At 38.4% G+C, this 27,055-nt stretch overlaps 1 protein-coding gene across 3 annotated transcripts in view; it reads left to right on the top strand.

Moving 5' to 3' along the window:
* sox5 (SRY-box transcription factor 5) overlaps positions 1-27,055 on the top strand; it is a 173,784-nt gene that overhangs the window by 56,939 nt on the left and 89,790 nt on the right. For all 3 annotated transcript variants that reach the window (XM_043236838.1, XM_043236837.1, XM_043236836.1), the window contains one exon: positions 6,079-6,133. The gene's annotated coding sequence lies outside the window, so the exon portion shown is untranslated. The remainder of the gene's footprint in view (positions 1-6,078; positions 6,134-27,055) is intronic.

Raw genomic sequence — 27,055 nt, 5'->3', positions numbered from 1 at the left:
ACTGCGCATGAACCCAGTAGCCTGTGCAGCTAATGAGCTGGCCCGTACGTAATGTGATTAAAACAGTGAGATTTGGTGTCATTCTGCTGGTGTGTTCAGGCGTGCTGAGATGAGCTTTATTAATTTAATAAAGCGAGATCATTGGTTGGCTGGACGTGCTTTTCGACACCCCCTTCTCCCCACCTCACAGCTGTTCTACTGCCCCCATTACTGCTCTCCGCCTCCGTCCTGACTAACACCGCCCTATTCAACCTGAACCCTGGCCGACATGTTCACACACTCACCTGCTGCCAGTCAGCACAAACTCTGTCCCATTCTGTGCGTGACTGTAGTGTTATCTCAGTTTTTTTTGAGTGCAACTTTTCCGGCTTAGTGTGTGCATTTAAAAATCCATGGAATATATAACATATTTCACATTCTTTTTCATTTAAAATGAGTTGTGTTCTACTGTATGTAGACCACATTCAAAGCATATAATGTATCTCCTCCTTGTAGTCAACACAGTCTTCCCAGGACATTCATAAAAACTGTCCATCTCAACATTGTAATGTGCCAATTTGGTGCTCAATAAACATTTCTTATACTTATCAATGATTTCTGAAGGATGTGTGTGTGCGCGTTTTTGTGGTTTACGGGGACACAATCGACATGGTTCAAAAGGCTTACTAAATGGTGTTTTTCTGAAAATCTAAACATGCATAAAGTTTCCTGTAAGGGGTAGGTTTAGGTGTAGGGTTGGCAATAGCACATACAGTTTTTACAGTAAAAAAACCTTTACACCTATGGAGAGTCCTCATAAACCACAAATACCAACACAAGTGTGCGTGTGTGTATATATAATTTTCCAATGAGATTCAGTGAGTGTTTGGAAAGATGAAACCGTGTTTAATGAAGTTGTAGAATATATGTTAATATAGTGAATGTAAACACACGCATATGAAATAGAATAACTTCTCACTATATTTATATACAGTCCTTCTGTATCATACAGGCTCAAGTATTTATTAATACCAAACCTGAATGTTTTTAAGTGAAATATTCATTTACTAATGACCATTATTACGTCATTTAATTTATGTATTTATAAAAGTGATGTTTAACAAGAATAGATTAATTTGTGTGGGTGTCTTTGTGCTGTTTGATTTAATTATGAAGCTCAACAAGTATGAAATATCACCCTCTGGTTATACAAGTCTCATTGACATACACTGACAACCACAATGTAGACTTTTCTCTTTATTTTTAAATCTAATTTTGTTAAACAATTAGATATATTAGGATTACTTCATTTAACCTATCATATAACCAATCATGCAAGTGATTATTTCTGTTTTATAGGTTTGTTAAAGCAGAGATTTCCCACTGGCTCATGATACTTCTCTTCCACTGTTCATCACTGTCCATAAATGAACTTTGAGAACCTGCATTAGGACCTTAATATGTGTTTGTCAGTCAGTCAGTAAGCATGTGATTCATTTATGTCAGGGAATGCATGCCCAGTCATATGTCCAGCTGCATGATTCCTGTGTGTGTGTGTGTGTGTGTGTGTGTGTGTGTACTCTAGTGTCTTTGAGTCCATCTTCCTCTCTGTACAGTTCTGTGTTCTCTAATTTTGAGCACCAGATGACTTTTATTAGTTTTGTGTGACAAAGTCTTCAGAGAGAACGCAGATGGCTGAAATTAGCTGTACAAAAAGCCATTAGAGTAGGTAACAGATGTAAATAGGTTAATCTCTTTGTGTTGCTCACTGCCGAGTCCAACCTCACAGTCGCACAGAGTCAGAAGAGAGATGTCTCATTTTCCTCTTCCATCTCTCTTTGATTCCCACCCCGTTCATTTCCTGTATGTGACCTGCATAGCAGGAAACAACTTAATTGTGTGAAAACACTGGTCTTGTGTACACTAGTTTGACGCAGATTAACGTTTTTCTTCATCATGCTGAGTTTTAAATATTGCCTGCAATATTACGGAACAAGCATTTTGCTGCTCACAAAAGACAGATGCCAAGCACCTACTGTATATTTTTAAGACAAGACAGAGAAAAAAGCAATATAGTTGTTATTTCTATAATTGTATGACATATTACAGTGGTTTTTAACTAGGAGGCCAAGGCCCACCAGGGGGTCTTAGCAAACGTTCCAAGGGAGCCTCAAGATGACTAAAAATTATTTAAAATAAGACAAAACAAGCATTAACATAAGCTAAAGATATGTCTTATTTTAATCCGTTTTTTCCCCTCTCCTTCTCTTTAAACAAAAAGGATTACTACAGTCTTGAAAAACCTGGATATATGAGAAGGCATATATTTTTTATTTTATTTTATTTTACAATTAAGCTGTACAATATTTAATCGGGTATAAATTGTGCATACAGAATATTTTAATAATACTTACCTGGAAAAGTCATGTGATCTTCAAAGGACCGCGGTGTCAAAATGTGTAAAAACTGCTGGTCTATTTGTCCAGGTTTAGTTTAGCCCTGAAATGAAAAATGTATTCGCTTTTAATATAGAATGGCATCTTTACCACACAATATATTTCATTTGAGACCAGATTTTTAAACACCATGCCTGTTTAAAGCCCTCACTACAGTATAGCAACCTTTAACCTCCAGCGGTTAGTGTGAATGAGGACAACCCATTATTTAGTCAAGCATTCAAATAATTAGTATTTAATGGTTGACTTTGACTAAATAGCAAAAATTGTTTAGTACTGCTTAGGTTCTTTCATGTCTCCTGATCTCTTTATCTGCGTGGATGAGCCATGATGCTCAGTTTCACACATCCTTTCTGGGCCTTATGTAAGACAACGGTCGTATGATCTCTCTCTCTTCAACTCAGTTCCTTCATCTTTCCATCCTTCCATTGCAACAAATAAACAGGCCACAGGCCCACTTTGCGTTACGGCCTGACATAGCCCCCATTTTCTATGACTGCATTATATAAGCGCTCTGTCACAGAGGCCAGAGAACAAAGGACCCGACTTATCTCGCCTCAGAGGGGAATTCCAACCCAACAACAATGAGATATTCTTCTTTTTCTGTCTCTAATAGAGTCTATCAATACGCATGGCTTCTGAGCTGCTTGACCAGGTTTCCAGTCAGACTTACTTTGCTAATCATTTGTACCTGATGTTTGCTAATCTACAGTTGGTATTGTATCGCACATATATGGCATATTCCAAGGTTTTAATAATGAAGCCTAGCAGTTAATACACATGCTACGGACATGTAGCACTAGCAGCCCTGCTGAAAAAAAGCATATGCTGGTTAGGTATGTTTTGAATCTGGGGTGGTGGTTTAAGCTGAGGACCAGCATAGACCACCATTCCAGCTTCAAAAGATACCTAACCAGCATATGCTGTTTTTTTCAGCCGGGAGTGAAGGGAAAGGATGGGCTTGTGTGCTAAACCCTAGACCATGGCCTGATAATGCAGCTTCCTTGGAATGTTGATTCTAAAAACATTTATTAATTCTTGTTGTTTATGTATTTTTTTTTATTCAGAGAAGCATTATACCAAAGTAACGGTATTCTAACCTCTAAAGCAAACCAATTAGTTTGTTCCAGATACTCCTGTAAAAGTCATATGGCACAATAATAAAAAAAAATTCTGAAAATGTAAAGTATTCAATCTGATTCATATGAACCCAGCCAATGTCTACTAAATATTTTTCTCTACTTATGATTGACCAAACCCTTTATATCAACTATACGCATACCATGAAAATACCATGATATGTAGCTTATCTTTCTATGTAACTTATTTAAGAAATATTCTTAATAATTGTTTCCCAATTTTCACAGTTTAACTAGTTGCTTATTACACTGTAAAAAAATGTTTTACACCACTGACTTTAGTCAGCTAAAATATTCCATTTGTCACCTAACATTAAATAACTCAGGTTGACTAAACTAAAAAATTTAAGTCAGCAGGGTAACACATTATTTTAATTTAAAACAACTTTTTGGAACTTTTTTTTTACAGTGCATGCCTATTATTAACATATTGTCTGTTTATTAGTACTTATAAAGCATATATTCTGCATGACCATTTTTATATCTTTACTCAATACCTAAACTTAACAACCATCTACTAACTATGAATAAGCAGCAAATTAGAAGTTTATTGAGTCAAATGTCGTAGTTAATGGTTTGTTAATAGCTAGAATTGAACATTAAAAGTAATTTTTTCAGATAAACCACACATTTTTTTTCTACCCCTTTTTCTTGCTGTTATTCACTCCTATTTTGATCCTAGTACATATCTTCTGTTTTCTGTGCCGTAATGGAAGACGTTGCTGCTATTTTGCGAGCAAGAAGATAATGTGGGAAAAACAAGTCTCCTAGAGACAGAGTAGTTTGTGTAAGGAAGGTTTGCATTGCTTTGCCGTGTATTGTTGTGGAGGTGTTAGCCGCCAGCTCTCACGCCCCACGTCTGAATAGACCAAGACAGAGGAGGTAAAGAGTGCATTCAGCCCAGGAACTCATTTCGTCCTTTCAGGGGCCACTCTCAGATTAACAGTACAGACTTCCATCATGAGATGAGGGCGAGAGAAAAGCCACATCACTGAAGACTAGCACACAAAAGGGGATTTCAATCAGCGTGGCACTCAGGCTGGCTTTATGGGCTGACAGGAGTAAATAAGACCGCGCTTTAAGCAGGGCCCCTGTGCTGACACTCGCACTCACACGTTTGTAGGAAAGATATACACACACATATACACACAGATAAACAAACATACACACACTCCTACCTGTAGGCTACCAACCGAAAAAAATGGTATTATAAACACATGTACACACAGTTTTTGTATCTAAAGTATGCGCCCACGGTTGTACAATACCAGTCGAAAGTTTGGACTCACTCCACTGAATTTGTTTGTCATGATCTAAAAAATCTTCTGTGATAATAATGTTTATAGAAGGGCTAGTGATGAATTTTGTAGCAAATTGAAATTGTATGTTTGTATATAAAACTGTCATCAAGATTTTTTAATTTAAACTGTGGAAAAAATGAAAGGCAGTGTATACCCACTGTATGTTTATTTTTTATATGCATTATCATTTATTGTCACACGTGGCCATCATACAAACGCACACAGTCATAGTTTTGAGGTTTATTTTAAATCCTACTGTCTATTGTCCCATAGGCCCATCCTCATCTAAACATTTTGTACAGACATCTCCACAATCCTCTGAGCGTAAACCCTGCCTCCCCCCTAGAGTATAGCACCAGGGTGGTCCGACGCATCGCAAGCATCACGGTTACATGCCTGACCTAAAAGAGCTCCATGTATGTTCATCTAAAGTTTAGCCGTCAAACATGTTCTATTTCCCCTTCGCTGAGGACTTCACGCTGCACCCTAAACTTGGATGATGACATCCAAGTTTTCTCGGCGGATTATACACGGCAGCGTGCAAGATTAGAAACTTACAATGAGGCTCAGCTCATGTAATGAAAGATCCCAATGTTCTCTCAGACTATACAACCATGTCTCTCCAGTCACTCCTGCAGTGTTCCAGCGAACACATATACAACTACGTCTTAAATCTCATCTGGTTTGATCTGTAGAAATGGGACAGTGGTCTAAATCTCCCAAAACTACTCACAAATGACATGGTTTACCAATCCAGTTCTAAGAAGGATGATATAAGACTTAGCACTGGGTTTGTTGAGCAGAATCGGAGCTTGCCAAGAGTTCTGATAAAGCTGAGAGAATCCTCTCCATTCTGCATGCTTACACTCATAAACTCTAGAAGTGACATTTTAAGTACCATACAATTTACAGATGCAACGATAAGTTCTGTGAAGGGGATTAAGAGTGTTTCAAGTTGTTTATGGACAGAAAAGTCTACACAATGTCCATCTTGAGGACTAGAAGTTCTTCTATTGGGGGAGAACTTAAATAAAGCAAAATGATAGTTTCAAGGCAGGACACTCAGTTTGGCAGAACAAAGTTTAATACTTTTGTTTCACCATCACACAACCTCTTCAAGCGGTGAAATGCTTCAGCAGTCGAGAGGGCTGGAGAGCCTGAGTGGAGTTTCTAACTTGTTCTTTTCGTTTTCGTTTTGTTTAGGTAGAAGCAGACACAAGGACAAAACTCTTTCATCACAAGGAGCCTCGACTGACTGGTACGTAATAGGTGCATCTGCAGAAGCCCTTTACAAACTTTCCCAATGCTTTCATTTTTCATATGTCATTATTATAGTATCCTCGTGGCCCGTCCTTTCCTTTTAAGGCTAAAGAAATGCAGTAATGTCTGGTTTCAACCACCATTGTTAAGAGTGGTAGGCTTTCCTATTCCCAACCATTTGAAACGGTACTAATGTCTTACTAATGTATCATATGAATAATAATAGTAATAACATATGAATATATATATATATATATATATATATATATATATATATATATATATATATATAATTTTTTAAAATGTACTCTAGCATTCAAAGGACTGGGTCAGTAATTGATTAAAAGAGATATATTATGTAACCAAAAAAATAAATAAAATTACAACAACTGGTTTTAAGAAATTTATATTAGTGACACAGCATATTAGTATCACTGAAGGCATGATGGTGTCTAAAAAAGTTTAGTTTGCCATCACAGAAATAAATTACATTTCGAAATATAATAAAATAGTAATCTGCTATTTTGTAATTCTAATAATATTTCACAATACTGCAGTTTTTGCTGTATTTTTGGTCGAATAAATGCATGGAGATACGCTCTCTCATGCAATTTGTTTTTGTGTGTGTGATTTGGTTACAATGTTAGAATTTTTGTCCCCTACAATTTTGCAGTCACACCATAGGACACAAATTTGTATTTGTCATCTTCCCATATGTATAAATAACCTGTGCGTGTGTGTTTCATTTTCCTCATTTTAAATGTGAACATGATGAAAAACAAATCTGGGAAAAAGGTCACACATGGCTTCCTTCTGTTTATATCTTCAAAATTCCTGTATATTTACCTATAAATAAGTTAACATTTATACACCATATTTGTTTTCATAACGCACAAAAAAAAATCAGTAAAGGCAGGTGCCCTTTTTCCTGACTACACATTACTGAAGTGTGCTGTACGTGTCCAAATGCTTTTATGGTGGCACAGTATAGTTCAGTAATGAACTCTGAAAGCCTTGATCATGTAGTAGACGTCGCCTCCTGGCTCTTTAGACAGCATATGTTCCTCATCCCCAGCGTTCACACACTTACACACTCCAGCTCACCTATGAGCGCCATCAGGGGACTGCTTGTGTTTATGCGTGCGTGGATGGATGCTGTTTGTCTGTTCATCTGTGTTTGTGGGTGGATGGGGCTGTCGGTGGGCGTCTTTGTCATGTATGTGTGCCATACATGTCTGTGTGTGTGGGACCGTATCACAGACGGGCTTGAGTGTGTCAGAGAGGCCGCTGTCTCGCAGCTTGTAGTCATATTCCATGAAGCCTATGAGACTCAGTTGGCGGTATGTGTGAGTTCGGTCTATTTCCGTCTTTCTGACTGTGGCACTGCCCACTGTGTGTGAGTCTGCGTACGACTACCCACTGTCTATGCGGCATGCCAGTGGGAGACCGTCATCCTGTGCCCCCTCGCTGCGGGATCCACCATTCCTGTGCCTTCATCTCCAACCAACCATCCTCTCCCTCTTCCTGCGCGTCTCTTTCACTGTCTCCACCTCCTCCCGTCTCTCTTTATTTCTCTCTGTGGGCATCCATGTAAAGTACATGGAGTTTTGGCAGGCGACAAACACATTTATTAGTGTTAGATTTCTCTTTTATCCACACTATAAATAGTCGTCTGATTGATGTCGCGTTTCATTTGTAGATGCATGCTATAGACCACGACACGATGCGCTCTGATCCAGAAACCATGGCTCTGTCCCCAGTCCCTAATGGCACTGGAGCTGGACCCACTTAGGAAACATTGTTCATTGATGACTGCAAACTTTTATCAAGATGTTTGACTTTTGTTGTGTGGCTTAGACAGAATACCTGCTAAAATCCCATCTAATTCCGATGCCTTATCCAATCCCCACCCTACCTTTCTCTGGTGATTTTCAGAAAAGTCTTTTACATTGATTTAAACAAAGTAAAAGTCTTTTAGCTACACTATAACTGTTAGATGAAAGCATAATCAAAGCTTGTCCCAATTTTCATATCATGCTTCTACCTCAACAAGAGAGGTCATGAAATGATGTGGAGAACAAGTTCAGGAAGTTGGATATAAACCTGTGTTGCCAGGGCAGCTTTCCTTGGAGGGATATGGGTGATTGTGAAAATGGCTGGGTTACAATATGTGCTAATACCAGAAATCAATAGCACAATCAACATCTGACTTACTTTCTTTTTTTTATGCATTCATTGCAAATAAATATTTTTCTTTTGAACTTTCTATTCATTCAAGAATCTTGAATGTTAAGAAGCGCAACTGTTTTCAACATTGATGATCATAATAATAGATGTTTCTTGAGCATCAAATCAGCATATGTGACCCTGGAACACAAAACCAGTCATAAGGGTCCATTTGAGATTGCTATATTTTCTGAAAGCTGAGTAAATAAGCTTTCCTTGATGGATGGAGTGTTAGGATAGGAGAATATTTGGCCGAGATACAACTGTTTAAAAATCTAGAATCTTATCTGAGGAATCTGCAGATCTTTATCAAAATTATGTTTTTATATATTTATCATAGGAAATTTACCAAAGAATGACTTAAGTGTGGTTTTGTGGTCCAGGGTCACATATTAGAATGGTTTCTGAAGGATCACGTGACACTGAAGACTGTATTAATGACTGATGAAAATTCAATTTTGCTTGTCAGCACAGGAATAAATTACATCTTAAAATGTTTAAAATTTTTCAAAAGCATTCTTTCAAAAATATATTTAATATGTATCTTGTTAAAAATGTATGTGACTATTTATTTATTAGACCCAGAGATTAGACCCAGACAGCGGTCAGGCAGTTGTGTCTGTCTGTTTCTCTCTCTCTCCTCCAGTTTTCTCACCTCTCTTTCCTCCTGAGGCCAACAGCAGCAGCAGCGGTGGCAGCATCGGCATTCCTAATTGGCCGTGCGCTCGACGTCGCCTGTTGTGATCATATAAATTTATTGGTGCTTAGAAGGCACAAGCTATTAAAACATTACAATAGACATTAGCGCAGGCCCGAGCAGCCTGCTCGGCCTAACGAACATATGCTTCCCTACCAATGCCTAAACTCTTATTTATGGATTTAATTTAATGTGCGGGAAGAATTCTAAATTAAATTTGGTGTGTGCCTCTGGAGAGTGTCGGTGTATAATAACATGGTAATTTTTACACATCTTTATGAGAAATGAGAAAATTAATTCTTTCTGACAAGCTGTAATTACTGGGCTTGGACCAGTCGCAGCTGAACAGTTTGAGCTCAGCTAGTCTGCCAATGAACTGAAGGAGAGGAGAACAGATAAGGAGGACACACACAATTATAGACGCACACCCACACGCACACACAGACACAAAGACACGTAATTATATACACCCACAAACACACACCCCCACACACACCTACAGACCAACATACACGCACGCTTAATGCTAAGACACGCGGTCACGTATGCCCACCCGAACTAACGGACTCCTACACATGTAATTACACACACAAATACACAGAAGATGCCATAAACCAGTAGTTGTCAGCTGGTTTTCCTTCAGAACCCACATTTTGCATTGGGGCGTTAGGTAGTAACCAAAACTCTTACCATGTTCTTAAAGTCAATCAGTGAAACATTTAATGTTAACATTTTGGTAACACCTTAGTATAGGGACCGATTAATTAACTAGTTGCTCATTAGCATGCCTATAATTAACATATTGGCTGTTTATTAGCAGTTATAAAGCAGATATTCTGCACTACCGTATTCTACATCCCTAATCCTGCTGAGTAAGTAAACTTAAGATAACATGTACCTTACTAGCTATTAATAAGCAGCAAATTAGTAGCTTGTTGAGGCAAAAGTCATAGATAATGGTTTGTGTATAGTAAGAGTTGGACCTTAAAATAAAGTTTGGCCATACTTTTCTCAAATTCAGGCATGAAACGCAACCTGTCCATGTAGAGCTGTGCATAATATGACTAGTTGCTTAAAATTGCATCAGAATAAGATCTGAGTGGAATTACACACTGTAAAAAATAGCAAAAATAAATAGTTATGAATAAATAAATAAGATAATAAAACAATATGGTTACCAGAACTGTACCGTAAATATACAGTAGCAACATTTTTAGTTGTAATTTTATTTTCAACTGCAAAAAAAGAATACAAATTTTATATATATATTAGTTTTTAATGTTATTTTTCTGTATTTTGACAATAATATATTATTTTAATATTGGAAATGTATTTATTGGCTATTACATTAATATTTAATACCGGTGTTGTAAACATTTGGCCGATTTCATTGTATTTATAGCGTTCCAGTTACACACGTCTGAATGTACAGTAAGTTCAACCTAATTGGTTCCCTTCAGAGCAGCACGTGATCGGTGGAAGGCGAAACGGACATTTCGGACGCGGTTATGGGTGAGGTCTCAGCCGGTAGGGGGTTCTGTTGCCCTGTCTGATGTCATCAACATGAATCGCTAGCAGGTCTGCCCCATTCAAGGTCATCTGCCATTTAGTATTCACGGCAAAGCTTGACCACCCCACTAGGTCTCATAGCTAAATAACGATCACACATACTTTACCCTATCGCATTTCGGAATAAGAGAGGAGTTGTTTTATATCCGTTGTTTCTGTTGCTATCAATATGACATGATGGGTCACTTTAGTTTCAGCACTATAGCTGTGTGTGGCATGGATAGGTGTATGCGCGTGGCACTTGCTGACTGTGCATCCAGGGGCCATTTCAGTTTATTTATTCATTCTGTTCCATTTTGTCATGCGCTGTTAAATGTTTAATCCTCTCATCCCTGCGGTTGGGGACCGCCAGGGGAATGCCGCCCTAGTGGTCACTGGGGTGAATAATACATGACAGTGTGTGTGTGTCTGTGTGTGATGAAATGCAGGTGTCAGTCCATAAGATGTCTGTTTTCATGACAGTGTCTCTCTCTCCATCTCTCTTTGTCACACACACACACACACACACACACTTTGAAACACTAGGTCAGAGTCTATTAACTCTTCTGAAGGGTGGCCTGTCAGAGTGTGTTAGTTGATGGCTCCATTGTCTTTCACTCTCTGTGACTTCGCTCACTCTAAGATAACAGGTTGAGCTCTCATAAGCACTCAGAGTTGCTCTGACTGCCCTCTGTCTGTAGATGGAGAGGATAAAACATTTATTTACCTGGAGTGAGGAACAGACCACGACTCTTGTTTTTGATCAACAGTGACAAAGCATGCTGTCATATGTTGATCAGACAACAATGTAGAGTATTCGTGACTTCTCCCGCACCATTTGTGCTGCAGACATGAGTAATGCCTCAAATTATGCTACTATTGGATGAAAGTTGTGCATTCCTTTAATGACACCACACAAAACTAGGCTGAGACTAAGTGCATTGTATTTGTTGTGTTGGTGCAAAGTAATCACAGATTGAGTTTGTCAATTGCAATATCTTAATAATTTTCCTTTTTTGTAGGCGTTATACTAAAATATATTTTCAGGATGGACTTGTCTTTTTATTGTTTATGGATTTGCAAAGAATCACAAGGGGAAAAAACTTCACACAGTTTTCAGATCTGAAAAGGATTTATGCGTTTAATGTCAGATTTCACATCAGTTACACATTAGGTTTTAAATCACTTTCACATTTTAGGTAAGTTTGAATTCAAATTTCAAAGCATTTACAAATGAGATTTTAAGCTGCTTTCAAATTTCAAACCAGTTTCATATCAGATTTCAAACCAGTTGTAAATCAGATTTCAAACCACTTTCACATTACAAGCTGACTTGAAATATGAAAGTGAAATATGAAATCTGCTTTGATGTATTCATAAAATTTCAAACCAGTTTCCTGTAAGTCTTCAAAACAACTTAAAATCAAATTAAGCTTTAACCAACTCTCAAACCGCCTATATTTAAAAGTTACAAATTAAATTTCAAACTACAACATCAAATTAGATTTCAGAGCAGTTACGAATTAGATTTAAAAATAGTTAGATTTATTTGTATCTATGTATATTTACAGCGTGTCTCACACAGTAGACCTGCTGAACACTAAACACTTGTTGCATCCTATTCGCATACTTTTTCTTATACTCAAGGGTTTGCAAGTTTCAATTTCATAGTTAATCAGTGCAAACCATAAAAAATGCTGAAGAAAGTTTTGAGTTGATCCATTGATGTTCTATAGAATTGTTTTCTACAACTGTTTGCCGAAGGTTTTTAGTATCCCATCACTACAATGCCTTTGTGTATAAAGTGTTGTGTATAAAGAACTTGTACGGCCTCCTCAAAGCCCAGACCTGACACCATACTACTAGACACAATTTCACAATTGCTGGTTCATTTCACTGACGCCCTCTTGTTTCCAAGAATCTGAGCGTGCACACAAAACTACTAATCAAACCACTCCCTTTATGCAAATCAGCCCCTTGTTAACCCCAATCAAAGAGGTCACTGGATGCTGCTTTCAGCATCCCTCAATGCAGCATCTCCGCCACTGCTGTAGCCTCATGGGTAATTACAAAGCTACCCGGCCAGTCTGTCTGACAGCGTTGTGTCGCTATGCTCATGACCCCAACATGACCTCTGAGAGTGTAGGTAATCACCTGTGTGTCCTGAGCTTAGATCTCTATTAGCGCAGAAGCACAGTTCAGCTCCACAGAGGAGGGCGAACACACCCCACATTCATCTGCTCGCTGTGGGGTCAGCTCACCTATGAGAGCGAGACTTGCCTGCCTGGTTAGCACATGGCTCAGTGAATTGTGGGATTGCATTGCAGCATGATGTGGCATGATGGATCCTGTCATGCTGACTAACAAGTCTTTGAATATGTTTTTTTCCACTGTTTATGCTTATACTCTACAGGTGCATCTCAATAAATTAGAATGTTGTGAAAAAGTTCATTTATTTCAGTAATTTAACTCAAAATGTTAGACTTGTGTATTGAATAAATTAAATGCACACAGACTGAAGTAGTTGAAGACTTTGGTTCTTTCAATTGTGGTGATTTTGGCTCACATTGTCATCAGTTGTTATATACAATTACGTATTTTGACATTTAGACATATCTTGCTACTACAACAATATATTAATAGTATTATTATTATTGCTACTGTATTATTAATAATGCTATTATTAATTATTTTTTTCTTTGTAATTCTTATGCATAATTTTATGTAATATGATGTCTTTATTTCTGACATATCGTAGTATAAAGTGTACAGCTCTTCCTGTAGGCCCCTCACATTTTTCCATTCTCTATTACATATCACCCCATATTTCTACACTAAATGCTTATCCGTCTGTTCTGGCCAAGAAAGCGAGTGATTGCTACAGTATGAAAATAGTGTGGGAAAACAGCCAACAAACGATCTTGCTTCCCATTATAGACGTGATCTAATTAGAAGCATAATAAGATCACATGATCTTAGCCGTCCAGATGTATACATTGATGCAAAGCTCACACTTTGACAAGGGGCACGTCAGCTGTCCGCATTGGTATGCAGAATTGCTGCCCCAGCCTAATGTATTCATGGACATAATCCCTCTATTGGTCCAGCCGCATGCATATGCATGTTTTGTTTGGACCTTGCGTCCAAGAGGGCAGCTAATATGCTTCAAATGAAGAGCAGCACTCCATCAGAGCAGATTAACATCAGGTGCAGAATATAGTCATGTGATTCCTCTGTCTGGGGCTAAACCAGGATAAGCTAAAGTTTATGTTTGTTGTCTATCTTTAACTGTGAATCTTACTGTATCTTCTGTCAAAAGAACCTAAACTCCCAGAGCTCTAGCCACCATGTCAGAAGAAGAACGACACAAAGTCCATTGGTGGATGGAAGCTTCTGTTCAGGAGTTTTGCTCCTATTGTTAAAGTGTAAGATAGAAATACGAAAGTCTTTACGGGTAAAGACACGTTTGATAGAGTTGTGGGACGTCTGTGAATATAAGCTGAAGGACAACCATTGTCTCCGGGCGACCTCAATTTGGTACTGTATAGTCCTTTTCGCCACACTGTCTGCAGCCACAAAGCCACCATTCTCCTCCTCTTGCTCTCAAGAAAGAGGGATTAGTCAAATAACGCAACTGCGTGTCCAGATTTCTAACTATCAGACCACATTACAGAGGGAAGAATGAGTCCAGGGGAATGGGGCGGGAAGGTGTTTCACAGAACTTGTCTTTTTATTTCCCTTTTTCACATCTCTGAGCAGGAATAAGTCGGGTCGGATGGATAGAAAACGATGGATGCCCGTTAGGAATGTGGGGTATTTTGGGACAAGGGTGGACGGGGGGAGGGACGAGGTCCAAACGCAGCTGCATTTCCTGTTTATTCTTGGACAAGTCTGAGGCACTCCATGAAGAACAGGAGATGCATTCTTCTTTCTTTCTTCCTTTCTTTCTCTCGCTACCTCTACTTAGCCACCCATTTGGGCTCCAATACATGCTCTGCCCTGCTTCTAGGATTTGACTGAGGTCTTTGTATGTGACGGGCCAGTTTTCAGTGTAGACGCCCCTTTCATTGCTAATTCTGAGGGTGCAACCCACCTCAGCTGACAAGAGGGGGCTGTCAAATCCCACCAAAACGTCTCATTTTCAGCCTGTCCATCTTTTGGTGGTCTTAATGTCTTGATGTCTTGGCCCATTTGTAAATGATATATTGGTGCATGTTACCCCAAAGAAAAACATAAATGTTCATCCAAGTCTATCAACCTTCTTGTTTGGTTCACCAAGCCCTCTTATTTCTGAACCCCTGCAACCACATTTCTGAATGCAGTCAAAATCCCATTCTACTTTTCCATACTTCATTCACTTGGAAATCCATCACATTACACAAGTATTGGGAGTAACAGACTGGGAGCACTGTTGCATCTTGATGCAAGTCTATAGAATTTACTCTTCCTGCTGTTCAGTGAACCACCTGTCTGGGTGATACTGAACAGTGATGTTTCATTTGCCTCCATCAGTGCTATAGAAAAGGTCAGAATCTTGCATTTTACTATCATCACAGTCTCGAGTTTAAGACATGAGAGATGGCCTTTCTGCTCCTATCTCAGTTTCTTTCATCGAGTCGACTCTTTAGTCTATCAGGTGCTGTTCTCTCAGCTCTGTGAGCGTGTCAGAGGCTCGAATGCGCCCTTACATGACCCTCATTGTCCTCAGACGGGAGACACAGAGCGGGGACTTGAGCTGACCTGCCTTTTTCTATTGTAAGACGTCTGAAATATCCAGAGAACCAAAGCAACAAACGCTGGGTGTCACTCAATGTTGCTCAAACTTTTCCATTAGCAACTTTGTGAAAGTCACACTATTCAAACGCAGGCTTTAGAAATGATGCCCAATGTGCTGAATGACCTTCTGGAGTCACTCATAGAAATCTGTAAACAGACCCATTGTGAAGGAGGTATGAACTTTAAGAGCCCTGGAGTTATATACCACTCAAAAATATATTATTAACTCCCTTAAGAGTCCTTTGATATTGAATAGATTGAAATCAGTTTGTCCTTTTCCTTCTCTTTTGAATAAAACGTTATCTGAGTTCGCTTTCCTTCAATCAGCGTCATAATTCCCTATGTTTTGATACATCTAGTCAGGTTTCAAAAGACCAATACAAGCGTCACAAATATTTTTTTTTTCATAATAACAGCATAATTTGAAAACAGACCAAACACTGTACTGGAACAGTAAAGGAGCACTTCTCCTTGCTTAACATCACCTCTCTGTCATTCTGTCCTCGCCGAGTTTCAGATATAATGAAGACGGAAGATGAAACAACAAGACAATTATTTTTGCACGCAGATTAAAGCGCCATCCATCATGCTTAATAGCCTCTTTAAGATCGGCCCACATTCAAACTCGTGCTGTTTATTCTTCAAGGTTAAATTTGCTTTTGTTGCCCGTCATGTCGAAGGGGAATAAACTGCAACCAGGTTGAATCGGAGGAGCGCATCAGAAGCGGCGCGAGGACCACTAACCGAGTCCTTCGGTGGACTGGGACGTGCTACTTCGCTCCTAATGTATTCATTACCGAGAGGTGACTCGCGCCGTGAATCGTGTTGGCAGCTCACAGGTGTTCGTCTCTTTCATTTCTTCTGCTCCCGTTCTTGTTTTCCGCCTCGCTCATATTGCACGAGCGCACACGCAGGCACAAGCGCACATGCCCGCAGACGCGTACAGCTGGTTCGTTGTTGTCGCAGGTCTGAAAAACAAAGCTTCAGCAGATGGTTGTTTTAGTGCCAGAGCAAAGAGGATCTACAGTTCCGTCACCATGGTCACACACACACACATTTACACGCACACTCACTTTGTCTCCGTCTTGCCTGTCCTTTTTTTCTCTCTCTCTGTGTCTCTGTAATGTTTATCAAGAATATGATCCCCTCTGCAAGAGTGTTTCTGTCCTGCGTTCTGATTTACCGAGAGCAGCGACATGTTTTACACACGCACCTACACCTTACCTAACTATTTAAATGAGGACACATCTAGACATCTGTTGTTTTTTTATGTAACAATTAGTTCTTGTCCGTGAATTTTATTGGTCTAGCAGCATTCTAAGAGTGCTGGTATGTAGTTGAAAAGCACTTGGGATGTTTCACTCAGCTTGGAGACGTGGAAAGCTTGATACTTTGGCTTTTATTGAAAGAGAAGAACCATTGCCAATAATGTTTAAACTCTTGTTCTTTTTTTAGGTAAGTAAATTCATACAAACTTATAAATGTCTAACCACTATTGTTAATACACTGTCATACTTGATAGGTGTGTTCTGTTTGTTAGTCCCATCCAAAATAAAAGTTTTTGTTTACCTAATATGAATACGTACTGTGCATATTTATTTTGTATATATAAAGACACATAGATATAAATGTTTGTTTATATTAATATAAATTATATATATAAATGTATTAAATATATAAAGGTAACATATTTTTCTGAAATATATACATGCATGTGTATTTATATATGCATAATATACATAGTACACACACATATATTATGCAAATAATGTTTTTTATTTTGGATGAAATCACAATTATTCATTTAACAGCATATATATATATATATATATATATATATATATATATATATATATATATATAAACACAAACTTCTATTTTGATTGGTCCTGAATATTTGATCTGGCAGCACAAAATATTTAGTTGAAATAATTTATTAAATACTTATTTATAATTATTTCAGTTTACAATTGATTTCTTACTACTTTTACTTTTTATAGGACTATAATAATTTATTAGAAGCAAATTGATTTGTTTTTGTAAAGACATGAACTTTACATTATCATGTCCCTGAACATGACATGGAACAAAACAAACTGTGATTGGTTGCTTTACATGTCCATCAGACAGCCTCTTGGCCACTGAAATCTGCTGTAGAGCCCAGGCAGTCAGTCTGAAGTGTCTGGCTACTCAAGACTGCACATTCATTAGCTGTTCTGTGATTTAGACGCTTTTATCCTGAAAGGAAAAGTGATAGTGTGCGTGTGTACCTGGTATTTATCACGTTATGGACCAAATGTCCCCGCAAATATAGTAATAGCAGTAAATTGGTAATTGGCAAAGTCATACTTAGCAATTGTGGGGACATTTTTAGGTCCCCATGAGGAAGAAAGCTTATGAATCATAGAGATTTAGGTTTTTTACATCTAAAAGTTTCCTAAAAGTTTAGGTGTAGGGTAGATGTAGGAAAATACAGTTTGTACAGTGTAATTTTTTGATCTTGAAACTATGGCTATGAAACATTCCCATAAAACATGGAAACGTGAGTAACTGTGCGAGAAATGGATACGTCATCGATTGGGCCTGTCAATCTGACTAGCCATTGAACCCTCGACTGACCAATCCTAAAGTGCTAAGTTCACAACAGTTGTCTCTCTTACACATTGTTTGTGTCATAAACTTACATCTAGCTAATGATTTTTTTTTAATTTAACGATTCCCTTATCCTTCTCCTGAACCCAGATTTACATTTAAGACATTGTTTATTTACTTAATTTTCATTATTACATCATTTATTGTTTATTAAGCTGATTTCAGGTCTTACTTTTGTTGCAAGGGCACATGGTAAACCTAATGTTGACAAAACCTGACCTACAAACTGAAACAAAGGCATTATGAGAGATTTATTTTGGTTGGCGAAGAATCTGAACCGTAGTGCATTCGTTTTGTATTTGAACCTAAGTAGCTTATTTGAGCATGTGCTCATGTTTGAATTCTATTACCTAATTGCAAGTTGTATAAAACGCAGGATATCCACAGGATTATTTTGGGACAGGTATAAGATACCTTCGTCTTTATCATAAACTAGTTTCAAGCAATGTTAATGCCATAAAACCTAAATTCATATAAAACATGTCGAAAAGTAAATTCGCTCAACAAAACTGTGCCAATAATCTGTTGTGATGCTCCCATATTTTCATGTCACGGTGGCAGCTCGTCGCCATGGCAGCAGAGGAAGTGGATGCTTCGCTGCGGTCATTTGGCTTGAAAATTTGATCTCCACACCAAGATGACAGTGAAGATGTCACAAATCAAATTACGCTCATCGTCGAGCTGGGCCTGCGAACAGGACAGCCGTGCGCACTCAAACACGATGTACACACTCACAGGATGATTGGGTGCAAAAAGCTTATTTAGAATTAACGGTTCTTGAATGCTCCTTACGATTTTTACCTGTCATAACCATCTAAATCGTCATTAAAATGCATATTGAAATTCATAACAAGGGCTTAATAGACCATTAAATTTGAAGTTCATATTACATGGTCAAATGACATTTTCCAGTTTTAAGTATACAGAATGAGCTAAAGTGGACCAGACTTTGCAGCGATTGTTTAAAGTCTAGCCATGTGAGACCCAGAGGAAACCCCCTATGCTGAGATTCCCACAGGAACTCATAAAAGCCTGTTTTAACTCACTTAACACATCGGAAGGTTATTAGAATAGTCTTTTTTACGTCCATCGATGCCGTGTTTTAAAGCCCCTTAAGATTTCGGCACCCAGAGCGCAAAGTAACCGCATGAACCCGCGACCGCTGGACACGTAGCCATTCACTCCAGCGGTTCTCGCCGCTTGGGGACCGGAGCTGCTGTCTCCGTGGTAACGGTATGGCACTGAGGAGATCGAAGGCTGAAGTTCAGCTGTATTGATCTCGTGCTGTTCCCTCTGCGCGCAGTCACTCTGAAAAATGGAGAACGAGAGACGGAAAGTGAAAATGACTGAATGGTGGAGTCCTCAATTTGTTACCCATGGTTTTCCGACACACATAGACACACACACACACACACACACACATACGTGGACCGGGAATCTAAGGTATGGATGCTGACAGGAACTGAACACTAGCTATATGTAGTTAGAAAACTCATCTTTTGAAAACTGATGGATTACTGGCTAGATTACTTACAAACTGTAGTGACAAAAATTATAGTTAGTAACAGAATTATTATGTAATCTGCCTATTTTTACTGACATTTTCTTTATCACATCGATTTATAAGTGCATTAAACATTACATTAAAGCAAGTTCTTCCAAACTGTGTGTTTGTGGGTTAAATGAAAAGCTAAGAATTAAATAATAAAAAAAAAAGTTAAATTAATGTATTTTATTTACCTGAATGACATGTGAACATAACCGACGCCAGCTATTAACCTTTTTTTTATCTCAGGGATACTTGAAGTGTTATATTATGTGAAAGAGGATCAGGTGACAAAAGATTTGTGAATTTGTTTGAATTTTCTAATTGTGCTTTAAAGACAAAAGCTTTTCAAATACATAGAAATACATGGTTGAGTAACCGGAGTGATAAATCAAGTAAAAACTGTTGGTTTTGCTCATCAGCGGTTGATCAGTGTGCAATGTTAAAACACTTCTTAAACTTGAAATTATTTTTCTTGTAAATGCAGTGGTCAAATGACGTGTAACTGGAAGACGTTCTCAGTGCATATAAGCATAGTCTATTTTAGAAAGGAAATTGTAAAAATGAATTAGGGAGAATCAATAACTTATGCATCATCATAATATGTAATCTATAAAAATGTAACTGTAGTCTGATTTTAATTAGACTTTTACATGCTGATGTATGAAGTATTGTGCTGAAGAATTTTAAAAGCATACATCATTTTTGTAATCACCAAATTGAGCATAATCTGAGAATGATCTAAAGAGCATGCTTCATTCAAAGCAAATCTGATTGTCTTTGGAAAGGATTCACATGGTCAATGTGCTTATTTGTTTTAACGTTTGCAAAGCATTTTATTTCCAGGTTTAAATTAGATTTTTGTTGTGATCTCAGACTCGGTGCTCTCTATAAATCAATGAAATCTTTGTTGAAGGCATCATGTTCCGCAACACAATTTGATTAACAGGTTAAAGTTCTCACTGTTTCTCCATCTATCATCTTCCTTTTCTCAATCCCCTCCACCCCCGTCCCTTTCTGTCTCTTTCGCTTTGCTTTCTTCTCCGTCTTCTATTTGTATCCCCACCATGGTTTCATATATGGAGCCAATCTCCTGAGAAGAAAGCCTCCCACACTTTTATACAAAACGAGTGTAATTGCATTGAGAGTCATCGTGAATGAAATGGATGGAAACCTTGACCAGGTGTCGCCCCCTTCAAGAATCCAGTTGCCTGTGAGCGTGCGTTCGAGTTCACTATGGTTATTTGGAATACAGACCCAGCCAAATTGACTCGATGCTTTTTGTAAAGTTAACAAATTAACGTCTTCATCTGCGCCCGCAGCAGACTTGTTGCCTTCGGCAATTCGGTTATTGGTGTCTTTTGAGCTAGAACCAAAGAGCGGGTCATGCACGCGGATGCCGTAATCTTCCTCATGTTGCAAGGAAATTTTTTTTGTCGTCTTTTAAAACTTTTTATGACTTACTACTTTTCACTGGCCGTTTGAATCATGGCTAGTTGTCTGTTCAAAGCACTGCAGAGGACTGTTAAAGACTTTTATGGGTTGTTAGTTAGTTTTGAGCCACTGATGGTGGAAGTGGAAGTGTCCGCTCTTTGAAGGCCAGAGACGGACAGTGGCGGCAGCCCCCCCTCTCTCTGCCGGGCCGTGGAGAGACGCTCTCTCTGGGCCGCAGCTAATTGTGGAGAGTTCAGGAAGACCATCATTAGCACTCAAAGCCACACATGGCCACCAGATGTGTGGCTGGCCATAGAGACTGCCACGTTTCTCTCTCTCTCTCTCTCTTGCTCTGTCACTTTCTCTCGCTCTCACATGCCTCCCCCCTCATCTTCCAACTTAATAATCTGCCTTTTGTTTCCATGCAGGCTATTGTTCATTAAGATGGCCTCTGCCTTGTAAGAGAAGTCACTGGGTACTGAATAGCATTCTTTGTAACAAAGAGACGTGAGAGAGGGGTATAGGTTGGAGGGGGGCATCTAGGGGGAATTTGTGTGTCCCTCTGGTATTTTTATGGCTTGTTTGTGCAGTCTGAGAATTGGACATTGTAGTTTGCGAGAGAGAGACAGATAGACGGTACCTTTGCCTGTTTGTTGGCCGTACAGTCACACTAGGCACTTTAGGGCCTTTAAAACTGAAGTCTGTTTGAACAAATTCATGAGCAAGAGTGTGAGGTGTTTTAATTTATCAAGGTGATCAGATATACAATTATTACCTAGGTAATTTCCAGGGACCAAAGTACAGAAGTTTTACATTTTTAATATATTATTTCATATATTAAAAATGTATGTAATATATATTTTATTAAAATGTTGTTTTTTCTTTTTAATTTTGTTTTCATATTTTATTTTATTTTTATTTATATTACATTTTTATTCTACTTAAAAAAAAAAAAAAAAAAAAAACGTTTTGGGTTTTTATATATTTTTATTTACATTCATTTTTAATTTGTCATTCCAATTTGTTTCTCTTCTAAATAGTTTTCTAGTTTCAGTTAATTTAGATTTTTTTTTTTTGAATATTTAGTAAAAAATTTTAGGGATGCCAAAATTAGCTTTATTTAATTATTTATTTTTGTATATTTAATATAATTATTATTACATTTATTTAATTAGTTTAATCTTAATTTTCTTGTTTAATGCAGACAGGATTTATATTTTTGTATTGTACAGTTCTTGCAACCATTTTGGCAACCATTCGCAACACTTTCTCAATAAAATATTCAAATTTAGCTGTGTATATTTTAATGGTGTCGACCACGGTTTATGGGAAATATTTCACTCTGATGTGTGTCCATTCATGTGGATGTGTGTGTTCATGAACTTTCATGTGAGTGTATGTTTGTGTGCTTGTGTAATTGTTTCTATTTGTGTGCGTGCAAGTAATATTAGGACATTCATACACGTTGATGTATAATAAAGAAAACGGTCCATTCTTCGGAGGGTTCTGCTCCGATGTCAGAGTGGCAGCGGTTGCCATGGCGCTGTTTACAAACACTTCTCCCTCCCTTTAGCCTTTCTTCCCCTCAAGCGGAGGGGCTGGTGGGGAGGTGAGTACAATCGATTCACAATCGAACCGACATTACTCTGTTTGGAAGCTAATGCACTTTCGACTGAACTGGAAGAAAGAGGAGGGAAGAAGGAAGGGGGAAAAAACGCACACAACAAAAACCAGTCGGAGAGTGTGTAACGGCGAGAAAAAGAAAGGGTTGTATTGAGGCGGAAAACATGTTCTCGGGGAAGAAATCAATTAAAACGAACCTTTAAATTACGCCGCATGGCCGCGCCGTGTCTGTTAGGGGCCGGGGCACTGCTGTGGTCTGAGCGAGCGACGAGCCGCGAGGGCCCACAACCGCTGTGAAAAGTGCTGCAATAATGGCAGACTGGTGTGAGATGTCGAGTTGTGGCGGCGCCTCCGCACTAAACTCTCTTCTGTGTGGGGTTTGCTTGGTTTGCCGCCAAATCCTCATTGCTATGGAAGACGGTCCAATTTCGGTTCAATTCAATTGTATGCATAAGGAGTCTTTCACAATGGCCATTGTTACCAAGCAGATTAACGGAATTGTATGGAGGTGTCGTGCTCGCATACAAAACAGTCTCAATTGAATATTTATGTTTCAGAAAATGAGCCCTCCTGCACGCTAAAGTCATAGCTAAGAAACCTGTTATGAGCTGTTGATGGGTAGTTGACTTAAAAAGGATAATACTGTCATCATTTTCTCAACCCGTTTGACTTTTTTATCATTCGAACAAAAAAGAAGAAGCTTTAATGAATGTTCACGCTTCTCTTTTCCATGCAATGAAAGAATATGGTGGAATGGAGTGTCAAACTTTTAATTAAAGCATGCAATAGCTTTATGTGATAAACAGACAAGAATCTGATGTAAATTGGTCTCAAATTACTTGTTTGGCAAATTTGCGTGAGGACAAAAGGTTTTCTCATGCAGATTTTGCAACAGGTTCAAGTTGGTTACAAAGAATTGCCGCATTGACCAACAGAACCCTGGTTTATTTGAAAATGACATCTTCTTGTATACATCTCATTAGTACTGACATTTCGCTAATGTTACTGTACCTTTAAAAGAGAACATGAGCATGAGTAAATGATCACAGAATTTTGATTTCAGGTGATCTATCATTTTAACATTTGGAAATCAAGACGGGTTCCCTTTCGGAGTTGAAGTAGAGGGTTCTTTATCTGGTGGACTGGGATGGGCCTCCTTGCGGAGCTGCGCCGTGGGCCCTTCCACTCCATCACAAAGACAGGCCTGTATACACAGTCAGGATGTGTTCTCAGTTATGTGTCCGTACCACAGTGTCTTGTTTGTACAAGGCTGGCCTCAATGTTGTGCTGTTCTATAAGGCCATGTGGCTAGACACAGCTGAGTGCCTCTCGAAGGAGCTGCATCAAAGGGCCCTATATTCAGAAACAGACAGGTTGAGCACGTTACCTGCGAGGAGCGGCTGTTTAGAAACGGGAGGGCTGGATTAAATGAAACATATTCAGCACTCTCAGGTAATTACATCAGCATGTAAAAGTCTAATTAGTGATCTCCAGCGGGACACATCTACTGACACTAATTAAATATAGTCAATCCTGCATTCCCCTCAACCCCACCATTTACACACATCCAGATATCTCACACACTACACAGACAGGTGAGTGTGTGTGTGTGTGTGTGCAGGGCTCAACAGTGAGGTTTGGATGGAATTGTATTTGCCCTCACAAATTTTGAAACCCATAGGTTGGCTTTCTTAAATGATGTGTGTGTGTGTGTGTGTGTATATATATATATATATGTATAAATATGTATGTGTGTGTGTGTTAAAAATTGTATTCGAATTGTATTCGAAATGGTCATCTCTATTACAAGTATTACTTGCTGTTTTATTTATTGTTTTTATGTGTTCTGCATATTAGTCGACCATATGATTTTGATTTGATGGGCAAAAGTTGTTCAAATATTAATAAGCAGTTTTGTTCTCCTTTTTATAAAATAAATCTTAATAAAAGATTATACCAAACTACTTAATTATTCTTTCTTTTGAAGAACTTTCCTCTTTTAATTAGGATTTGTCTTCTTTATGATATAAAAATTGGTTACTTTTGACTTGGTGAATATTAAAAAAATATCAAAATGATTTTTAATTCAGATAATTAAAAACATGCTCATCTTAAAAGCGATATGCAAAAGAGCGTTCAAAACATTGTATCTATGAATTGCATTTCATAGTAATTTTGAATGCATTTGCATCGTGATACCGACGGAATAAATTCCCAGATGTGCATCAGAAAGTCGTTTGACTTTGCCCTAAGTCATGTGAATGAAGAATGATGTGAAAAAAACGTAAAAACTAACCAGCAGACAAATACCATTGCATAATAATGTATGTATTGTGTGTATATATCCTTCCAAAGCTCATTATTCAACAAATCACATAAAACCCAAATGTTTACATTTGCAAGATGTAAAAACGCACGATATACAAATATAAGTGTGCCAGAGGAGCTCCAAAACTCTCTCTTGCAGCATCCCGGGCCTCACTTATTAATAAATATTTCTGTCTCTGGTGCGTGAAAGCTGGTATTTAGGAAAGAGGGCAGGGAACAGATATAGATCGGATACAGCTCAATGTGTGTATTGTGTCTCCGTCTGTTTTAAGGTTCGAATGTGGGCCTCCTGTGGCATTTTTCCGTCTTTTAGTCTGTGCCCTTTGACCTTGAAGTCCTTCTCTGATGACTGCGTTTGTGTGCGCGTCTGGTTTGAAATGACTTGTGCACGGTTACAGTACTAATTTACTACCCCACCGTTTGTGTCTCTTCTAATTAAGGCCAAGTCATGGCAGACTAGAGCTGGGCCCCATCATACGTCTGCTCCTTATTATGCATTGAGCCTCGCACTCTCTAACACACAGTCACACACACAAACGGAGAGATTACCCTCAGGTCCAGTTTAATCGCTTTCTTCCTTCAAGTGCAGGCTCGGGGGTGGAGCATGCTAATTCCGGCAGGGGGTCGCCAAGGTAGCGAGGGGCTGCAAGGGCGGGACAATGGCAGTGTGCAGGGCATTGATTTGAACCATACCTCTGAACATTCCTCCACAAAACACAATGAAGTGCATTATCCTGCTCAACTAACCCCCCCTTCATCCCGACCCCTTTCCTCTTCTCTCTCCAACAAAGAGCCTTTCACCCGGTAATGTCTAAAGCTTCTCGTCCCACTTACACTGTTCTCACCTTAGACACACGTATGTCTGTATGTGCAGGCCAACGCTGGAACAACGTCGTGTACTGTAAAATTCCCAACCTTTTCTGTTTAAAGTTGGCCAAAAATATACGTTTGGATACTAAAAAGAACTGAGCAATTTTTTTTTTGGGATCCAAACTATTAAACCACATTTTTGTGAATTAAAACAAATGTAAACGTAAAATATAAATATTAGATTGAAAGATGCATGTAAATTAAATGAAAAAAAAAATGCTGTCAAATGATTAATCGCAATTAATCACTTCCAAAAGTTTTTGTTTACTTAATATGTACTGTGTATATATATTAAGTATATATAAATACAAACACATGCATGTATACAGTATTATGTAGATGTATTAAATATGTCTCTATATAACATCTAAGAATACAAATGTATATACATGTATTTTCAAAATCTACACCGTTTGTGAGTATTTATATATGCATATAAGCATACACAGTTCACATATATAATGTAAACAAAAACTTTTATTTAAACATCAGACAAAAGCACAAAATTACAAAACTTTGAAATAAAACTATAAAAGCACTATAAAGGAAGTCCATATGGCTGGTGCGCTATAAGTTTTCTGTAAGTCTGTAAGTATTGTTCCTTTAAGGTGCACTCAGGGCATGTCCAAATCCACTTTTGCTATTTTAACGGTGCGCCCGGGTGCATAGTCGAAATGGGTTGTCCCTATTTTCTTAATAAGTAATGGGTGTTTTTTTGCCGTAACGTGCAATAAACCAATATCCGGCATATCGCTATTAACATGACAGAATTTGTTGGTGGAAAAGCTGAAAAGCAGTCTATTTTACAGTTCCTTAAAATAGCAACGTGCCTAAACACACCCCTTTTTTTAGACCAGCACGCCCATGGGCGCACAAATAGGCGCAAATGCATTTGCCAGTAAAAAGACATGGCGCTTGACGGGAAAATGAGAACTGCGTCGTACTGAAACTAGCAAATACATCTTGCGCCGCATTGCGCCAGGTGTATGATAGGGATTAAAGATGTTTTAAAGATGGCAAAGTTGCATTTTTATCTGTCTGTAAACTCAATCGAGAGCCCGTTGCGCACAAATAGACAGGGAATTTATCTTTGTATCCGTTTCTTAACAAATACAGCTTATCCTTTAACTCGTGTGGATGTATGTTTGCATATCAGCTGGAGAGAGAGCAGAAAAACACTTAAACCACTTTATCGGACTCATTCGCCGTGTAAACAGCGC

The sequence above is a fragment of the Puntigrus tetrazona genome, chromosome 4 (assembly GCF_018831695.1).
Source record: "Puntigrus tetrazona isolate hp1 chromosome 4, ASM1883169v1, whole genome shotgun sequence".
Lineage (NCBI taxonomy): Eukaryota > Metazoa > Chordata > Actinopteri > Cypriniformes > Cyprinidae > Puntigrus > Puntigrus tetrazona.
This window is presented reverse-complemented; position numbering and strand designations above follow the sequence as displayed.